Source organism: Pinus tabuliformis, chromosome 3_1, assembly GCF_031772625.1.
Source record: "Pinus tabuliformis cultivar Carrire ecotype Pingquan chromosome 3_1, CPIR1, whole genome shotgun sequence".
NCBI classification, from domain to species: Eukaryota; Viridiplantae; Streptophyta; class Pinopsida; order Pinales; family Pinaceae; genus Pinus; species Pinus tabuliformis.
The window spans coordinates 288,959,996-288,969,151 of record NC_142301.1 but is presented as its reverse complement, the minus strand read 5'-3'; the positions used below and the strand labels follow the sequence as shown (position 1 = coordinate 288,969,151).

At 36.2% G+C, this 9,156-nt stretch overlaps 1 pseudogene; it reads right to left on the bottom strand.

The window, feature by feature from the left end:
- Window positions 1-1,810: 1,810 nt before the first annotated feature.
- LOC149186916 (ATP-dependent DNA helicase 2 subunit KU70-like) lies at window positions 1,811-8,777 on the bottom strand (annotated as a pseudogene).
- Between the last annotated feature and the right edge of the window lie 379 nt (window positions 8,778-9,156).

Here is a 9,156-nt window from a genome sequence, read left to right as displayed (position 1 = left end):
CAAGTTAATTTTAATGGAAGGAAAAATTACAAGTATATTATATATACTTAACACATTATATGATTGAAGGATGATGATGATTGGGTTCTAGGGTTTTGACTATAGGCCACTTGTCATAGTTCTGAAACCTCTTTTTCTCTCCATGAGAGGATGCTCACATGTTAACATATCTTTTTCTTGCATCGACTTTCACTTTTTGGCTATTTCCTATTCCAATTTTCCACTGATCTCACACTAGACCTCCAAACTTCAATCTTGACATAAGTGCTCTCACACAGATGACAATCAATGAGGACCTTGACCTAATGAACTAATATGACAACCCAATCCACGCATAGATTTCTTCGTACCTAGGAGGAATATGATTTCGCTGGTCACTTTAGCAAGAACATGGGTAACCCCACCCTTCCAACACTTCACAAAAGATTGATTCGGCACCATTGTAGATCCAACAACCTTCACCTTCCCCGAGCTTCCCACCTCTCAAACTACATTTACCACATCCTTCTCTGCCTCGACAACCCTCAAAATGTGGGTTTTCCTCATTCTTCCTCCCTACTCTCTTTTGTATGTTCTCCCCCTCCTCCATCTGGTTACCACCCTTCTCAATTTGTGGCTTCTCCTCCCACTTATCCTCGCATGTTCTAAGCCCACCGTCATAGATTCTTGATAAAGGTTCGCCCATCCTAAATTTCATTAACAGTTGAGAAAGATATACAACTGGAAGACATCCCACAATTCCTTAGAAAGGCACTCGTCAATTGATTTTGGGGAAAAGACCCTTCAATAAAAGACTTGGCTGACTAGATGGGACATTCCTGGAAACCCCTTTTGAGTTACACTCCCACAAGTCACCTTTTGGTTAGGCAATGGATTTCCTTCCTCTTTTCTATAGAAGAAGACTATTCCAAGATCGTCACTCGTGATTGGAATTGAGGACCAACAAGCCTCTCTCTAAAGTAGTGGACCTTAGACTTTGACCTTTCTAGAGAGTTCATCTCATGTCAAAAAACTTGGGTGATCCTCCTAGGCCTCCCACTCATTTTCTGGTTGGAGAAGATCTTGGAGGCCATTAGGGAGAAAATCGTCAGGTTCTTGAAGTTAGAAGATAACTGGGACAAAAACCCAGAAAGGAGATGGCTTTGGATGCAAGTGGAGGTGGATATAAGCGATAGCCTCTTACGAGAAATCCAATTGATTTACAACACTTTCACGTGGACACAAAAAATAGACTATTGGTGACTACCTTTTTGCTACAAGTGACACTCAACTAGCCACCTCAATAAAAAATGTACCATAATCAAGCCTCTGCCAATGGAAGATGAAAAATTATGGAAAAAAAAGTCATTTTGACATCAAATGGGAATAGTGATAAGACAAGCCTAGTAACAAACCAAAACAAAATTAGGTCCATCAAATGGGAATAGTGATAAGACAAGCCTAGTAACAAACCAAAACAAAATTGGGTTCACACCATAACCACTCGAAAAGCCTCCATTATTGAAGGAATCCTCATCCATTGATTTTCTCCCTAGTAAATCCTTATCTCCCTCCGATGATTATGCATTTGCATTTGGTTTGGTTTCTTCCTATTTAAGCTATGAGATTACTCCTTTGTCTACCTCGCTCCCCCCCTTAATCCCTCTGCTCATCCCATTGACCTTGGAATTTGGGTTTTGAAGCTTCTCATTGAGAAAAGCTCCGCTCTATGGACATTCATACATGTTGCATATCTAATATACAAGAATTGGTTCAACATAATGATGCCATTTCACTTCAAGAAAACACCACTCCCATTAACTTCCAAAACTCAAAGAATGGAATCAAGATAGTAATTCATGCGTCGACTGTTGAACTCAAGAAGACTTCCATACGTTCGATCAACCACCCCAACAAAAAATTCTTCAGTGTCAGGGATGAATGAAATTCCAACAATCTCCCCATAAAGATCAATTTTCTGGCTCTTAGTTTAATCCTGCCTAGTATCATATAGATGCACAAAATCGGTTGGCTCTGCCATGGCCATAAAGCAGCCGTCTGATGAAAACCATATCGATCTTATAGCACCCATTCGACCCTTTAAGACAACTAGGGAAGATGAAAGCTTCCTAACGTCCCAAAGTCTGCAGGTTGTGTCCTGATTCTCTGAAGCCAAAATATAACCATTTGGATGCCAGGAAACTGCAAAAGAGTGATCCAAATGACCTCTTAGAGTTCCCACAATCTTTCCAGTCTTGCGGTCTGCAAGCAAACAATCTGCATTATCTCCAAGAACTACACAAGTTTATTGTCTGGACGGATAGATGTATGATTTACAGACCAAGGAAAAGAGAAGCCTGAAAATATCTGTTGTTGTTCTAGTTAGTGGTTGCCTCTCTCTCCGTGAAAGGATTTTTCCACCTGCAAGCTTCAATAGTAGCCTAGAGCATATCCTCACATCAGCCCAAAGAAGCTTGATTCCAATCCAATAATGTTGCATGACTCCCTTAAAGTCATCTTTCCACTGATGAAGCTTCCTGGCCCAATCTTCCCTGCTCATAGAAGAAACAACCCTTGGTGCAGGTGCAATTCCCATCAATAAAGACCAGAACTTTCTAACAATAGTTTCATCTTTCCTGCATGATTCATGTGCCTGCTTGGCCTTATCTTTTGCCTCTGAAAATTCATCTTCTTCAAGGGCTAAAACTTGCAATATTGCATAATGCCTCTGCAAAGCATGGTTTGAGAATTGATAAACATAAAAGTCCTTTAACTCTAACTTTCTCATCATAGCTACATCGTTGTCTATTTGTTCTGGACCATTCGAGTCATATGAAGCTTTTCAACATGACGAATATCATCTGAATAAGGAAGATATATCATATGCATCCCAGGAGGTTCAATTTGGCCACTTGAACTTGTTATTTCTTCCCGGGTAACTAGAACAACTAGTTGAGGATTTGATGAATATCCATAAAATGCCACAGCATATTTTTGCAAACGCAACACAGACCTATAGATAGCAATAAATACACATGTATTTCCACTAATCTCCTCATCACTTGGGTAGAGAAAAGTTGGTGGTAAGTCGCTACGGCACACTTTTAACCTCATAGCTCATCAAGAGTTAATTAAATCTTCTCATTCTTATACATTTGGAATCGTGGCAACGGCTCTGTAAGCAAGGCACCAGTGTCTGACTTCAAGGGAATGTTGGTCACAGAATCAAGCCAAGTGACTGATCCTAGTATTGCAGGCCGAATTAAAGCATATGTATGCAACCCAATAGACATCCCATCTGCTACCACTAAAGTAAGATCTTCATACTTTTCAACTGCTACAGGAATAAATTGCGATACTTCTTCCTTCTCCAACTCAAACATATCAGCATAGAAAATGGCAACATTGAATTCTTTGCCTGGCACGCTGAATTGTTGTCCTCCTCATGTCCATTTTGGCACTACCATTAATATTTCTCTAAGGATTATTATTATTGCGTGGATAGGCGCTCTACAGCCAAGTATGGCGTAGATCTTATATAAAAACGTAAACTTAAACATAAATGTAAATGTAAACAACCTAGTATGCGGTAGATCTCACATAAAAACATAAACATGTACATGTAATGTCGACCCTATTTAAAAATCAATCTAATCATTAGTATGTATAAACACAATATAAATTTAAAATATAAAGAGATTTAAGAACACTCAAAACCTCCTTTTATATTTATTCCATAAACCTCTTTATATTTACGAAAATTCAAAAGATATGTTATATTTAAGTGAAGCCTATGACACAAATACCATGGGACAAATAATTATTAATACCATGGGCCAAATACCATATTTATAAAAGAAGTATGGTAAATAAATAAATATAAAAGAGGTATGATAAATAAATAAAAATATATCGAATAGGATTAGAAATCAACATCTAATTATATACCAAGCCTATGGGCCAAATACCATGGTAAATAAAAGAGATATGATAAATAAATAAAAATATAAATAACGGAGACGTATGGTAAATAAATAAAACCTCTTTTTATATTTACTTCATAAACCTCTTTATACTTACTAACACTCAAAAAACATGTTTTATTTAGGTGACGCCCATGGGCCAAATACCATGGGATAACTTATTATTAATAGCATACAAAAAAACATTATTAACCCTAATATTATTATTATTATTTAATATAATATTCATATTGATATATTATAATATTAATATTATTAAATTTAATAACTTTGGATTAATACAATATTAAAGTTGTTATATTATAATATATATTAATATATCATGATATATATTAACTCTAGATATATATGGGAGGGAAGAACAAAGACATAGAGTGATATAGATGGAGAGATAGGGGGGGTGACAAGGGAGAGATGGAGATAAACTTAAGGATAGGGGAGAGGAGGAATGAAGAGAACGAGAGGCAGATGAGTGAGAGATGTAGAGAAGGGTAAGAGAGGGAGAGGGAGACACAGAGATGGAGGGGGGAGAGAGAGAAGGAGAGAGGGAGGGAGATAGTGAGAGGATTGGAGGGCGGAGAAAGAGAGAGATATGGGGGAAGAGAGAGAAAGGTAGGAGACAAAGGGAGAGAGAGGAAGTATGAGAGAGAGGAGGAAAGAGGGAGAGAAGAAGAAAGACATAGAGTGAGAAGTGGAGAGAGAGGGAGTGACAAGGGAGAGATGGAGAGAGAGAAAGAGTATGTTTAGGGTTGAGATAAAGAGACAAAGAAAGAGAGATAGAGAGAACAGGGGGGGGAGAAGGAGAGAGGGAGGGATATAGTAACATAGTTGGAGAGAGAGAGAGAGAGAGAGAGAGAGAGAGAGAGAGAGGATTGGAGGGAAAAGAGAGAGAGGGATAGAGAGGAAGAATGAGAGACAAGACTTGAGAGAGAGGAGGAGAGTGATGGGGAAGAGAGAGGATTGGAGGGCAAAGAGAGAGAGTGAGAGGGGAAGAGAGAAGGAGGTAGGAGAGAAAGGGAGAGAGAGGACTTGAGAGAGAAGAGGAGAGAGGGAGGGAAGAAGAAATACATAGAGAGTGAGAAGTGGAGAGAGAGAGTGAGTGACATGGGAGAGGTGGAGAGAGTGTGTGTATGTTTGGGGGTGTATATTGGAGAAAGAGAGTTCATGTTTTGGGGGTGATATAGAGAAAGAAAATGAGATAAAGATATAGATGGAAGGTGAAGAGAGGGAAGAAGAGAGAGATGGAGAGAGCGAGGGAAGGATAGAGAGATTGATAGATATGGAGTGAGAGAGCGTGTGTGTTTAGGGGGTTGAGATAGAGAGACAAATAAGGAGAGATGGAGGGAGATACATATATAAATGGAGGGAGGAGAGTGAAGAAGATTTATTTCACTAGATGCATTGATTTCAATTTAGATGGTGATTTCTAATCCTATTTCATTGCTTGCACTAGATACATTGGTTTTAGTGTAGATGTTGTTTTCTAATGATATTTGATTGCTTGCACTAGATGCATTGATTTCAATGTAGATGATTTCTAATCCTATTTGATTGCTTTCACTAAATACATTGATTTCAGTGTAGATAGTGATTTCTAATCCTATTTGATTACTTGCACTAGATGCATCGATTTCAATGTAGGTGTTGATTTCTAGTAATATTTGATTTCTTGAACTAGATGCATTGATTTCAATGTAGATGATTTCTAATCCTATTCTATTGCTTGCACTAAATGCATTGATTTCAATGTAGATGGTGATTTTTAATCCTATTTGATTGCTTGCACTAGATGCATTGATTTCAGTGTAGATGTTGGTTTATAATCCTATTTGCTTACTTGCACTAGATGCATTGATTTCAATGTAGATGTTGCTTTATAAACCTATTTTCTTACTTGCACTAAATGCATTGATTTGATTATAAATGTTGATTTCTAATCGTATTTGATTGCTTGCATTAGATGCATTGATTTCAGTGTAAATGTTGTTTTCTAATCTTATTTGATTTCTTGCATTAGATGCATTGATTTCAGTGTAGATGTTGATTTCTGATTCGATGTAAATGGATGTATGATGTTACATTAATTTTAAAATGATTGGCGCGGGAGAGATGGAGAGAGAGAGAGAGTATGTTTGGGGGTGTATATTGAAGAAAGAGAGTTTATGTTTTGGGGGTGATATAGAGAGATAAAGGGAGATAGAGATATAGATGGAAAGTGAAAAGAGGGAAGAAGAGAGAGATGGAGAGAGAGAAGGAAGGACAAAGAGATTGATAGATATGGAGTGAGAGAGTGTGTGTGTTTGGGGGGTTGAGATAGAGAGACAAATAAGGAGAGATGGAGGGAGATATAGATATAGATGGAGGGGGGAGAGAGGGAAGAAGATTTATTGCACTAGATGCATTGATTTCAGTTTAGATGGTGATTTCTAATCCTATTTCATTGCTTGCACTAGATGCATTGATTTTAGTGTAGATGTTGATTTCTAATGATATTTGATTGCTTGCACTAGATGCATTGATTTCAATGTAGATGATTTCTAATCCTATTTGATTGTTTTCACTAAATGCATTGATTTTAGTGTAGATGGTGATTTCTAATCCTATTTGATTGCTTGCACTAGATGCATTGATTTCAATGTAGATGTTGATTTCTAATAATATTTGATTTCTTGCACTAGATGCATTGATTTCAATGTAGATGATTTCTAATCCTATTTTATTGCTTGCACTAAATGCATTGATTTCAATGTAGATGGTGATTTCTAATCCTATTTGATTGCTTGCACTAGATGCATTGATTTCAATGTAGATGTTGGTTTATAATCCTATTTGCTTACTTGCACTAGATGCATTGATTTCAGTGTAGATGTTGGTTTATAAACCTATTTGCTTACTTGCACTAGATGCATTGATTTGAGTGTAAATGTTGATTTCTAATCATATTTGATTGCTTGCATTAGATGCATTGATTTCAATGTAAATGTTGTTTTCTAATCTTATTTGATTTCTTGCATTAGATGCATTGATTTCAGTGTAGATGTTGATTTCTAATTTGATGTAATTGGATGTATGATATTACATTAACTTAAAAGTGATTGGATTAACATTGTGCATTGATTTCAATGTAAGCATAAAAAAATTATTGACAATGTACATTGATTTTTGTGTTATAGTAATTCAACCTATTAATATTGGAGAGAAAGAGAGACAAGGTATGATGTTTACTACAATATCTCGAGCTAAAGATTTAAATGGTTTACGATTTAACATGTCCTTTTCATATAATCGATATGAAAAGACGACAAAAGTAACAAGGGTGACAATAAGAATAGTAGAAGAAAATAGTTTGAGATTAATCACAATGAAATATTATTTGTAATTTACTATATTCTTATTATTCACATTTTCTATCATTCAACAATATTACATTGTCACTTTACATTCAAAAATTTTATTTCATCATTTTTCATCATTAAATTTATTCACAATATTTATCATCTCAACAAACTCAGGTAGCTAAGAAAATTTAAAATTAAAATGACCAGATTAATATGAGACATATTTAGCATATTTAAAATGAATATTATATTAATATTAGATGATTTTACATATTATTGATAAAATAAATCATCTATTCTTTAGATTTTCTTTGGCCGTACACTACTGAAATCGGCCTAGATCCATCTTAACTCCGGATCTATCAAGCCCCGAGAGGGATCAAATCTCTTGAGGTGAAAACCTTCCTCAAGTTTTGCATTAAAAAAAAAGGTTTTCACCTCAAGAGATTTGATCCCTCTCAGTGCTTGATAGATCCGGAGTTAAGATGAATCTAGGCTAGTTGGTAAATAATAGTATGCGCTTATAAGCATTATGAGTGGACCCCTTGCATAAGAGTCCCTGTGCAACCCAAAGAGTATTTTATAAGGGATTTTCTCCTGATCCAGGAATAATTTCACTTTGACTCCCAATTTCCAATTTGAACTTATCCTCTATACAGCTGAAGTCTTTGACCAATCGTGTTGTTGGATGGTCAAGTTCTTCTCTTTCAGGAACATTGAAAACATAGACACCCTCAGATTCCTGCATGTTTTTCTTCACAACAATACACTTCACCACAGTACTGAAATGTGTTTATGTCTTCCCCTCATCCTCTTGTTTGATCTGGAAAAACATATCAGGCCCTTTAGACTATGACACCTAGTGACTCATAGGCTAAAATTTACAAACAAACCCCCAAAATGAAATAGTAAGATAGGCATATTGATTCCTATATTATAGGAACCTAACATAATTAACCAGTGGTGTCTCACCTTCTTTGCATAACTTACATCCTGTAACCTGTAACCATGGGTATGGTAACTGACTTGCAATATTCTAGTTCAAATTTCTTCATAGTTTCTCGCAAGTATTTGGATTAGGAGATAAATACCCCATCCTTTAATTAAGAAATTTAAAATCCTAAGAAAAAGGATATTTCTCCCATCATGGACATCTCAAAAATTTTCTGCATAAAGTTTGCAAATCAATGTCCCAACTGCTCCATATCACTGCCAAAGATTATGTCATCCACATATACTACCACAATTAGTAGGTGGTTATCTTTATATTTTATATATAGATTGTTATCTACACTGCCCCTCTTGAAGCCTTATTGCTGAAGGTATCTATCCAGTCTTTCAATCCATATAAGGCCTTTTTCAGTTTGCACACAAAACCTTCATTTTCGGTGAGCATAAACCCCTCTGGATGCTCAATATAAACTTCTTCTTCTAGATATCCAATGAGAAATGTTGACTTCACATCCATATGATGCATCTTGATGTTTTTATGACTTGAAAAAGCAAGAAAAATTCTGATAGATTCTAGTCTTGCTATAAGTGCAAAGGCTTCTTCAAAATCTACTCCCTCTATTTGGGCATATCCTTTGCAGACTAGGCGAGCCTTGTTCCTAACCACTTGACCTTACCCAGTTAGATTATTTTTGAATATCCATTTAATGCCTATGAAACTTTTACCTTTGGATCTTGGAATAAGCTCCCAAGTGTCATTCTTCTCAATTTGATCCAAATCTTCATTCATTTCCTTTATCCAGTATTTATCCTCACTTACCTGACTGAGATTCTTGGGCTCAATCTGAGATCACAGATCTAGGTTTGTGCAACTTGGGCTACCAAGGAATCTCCTCCTAGTTTGA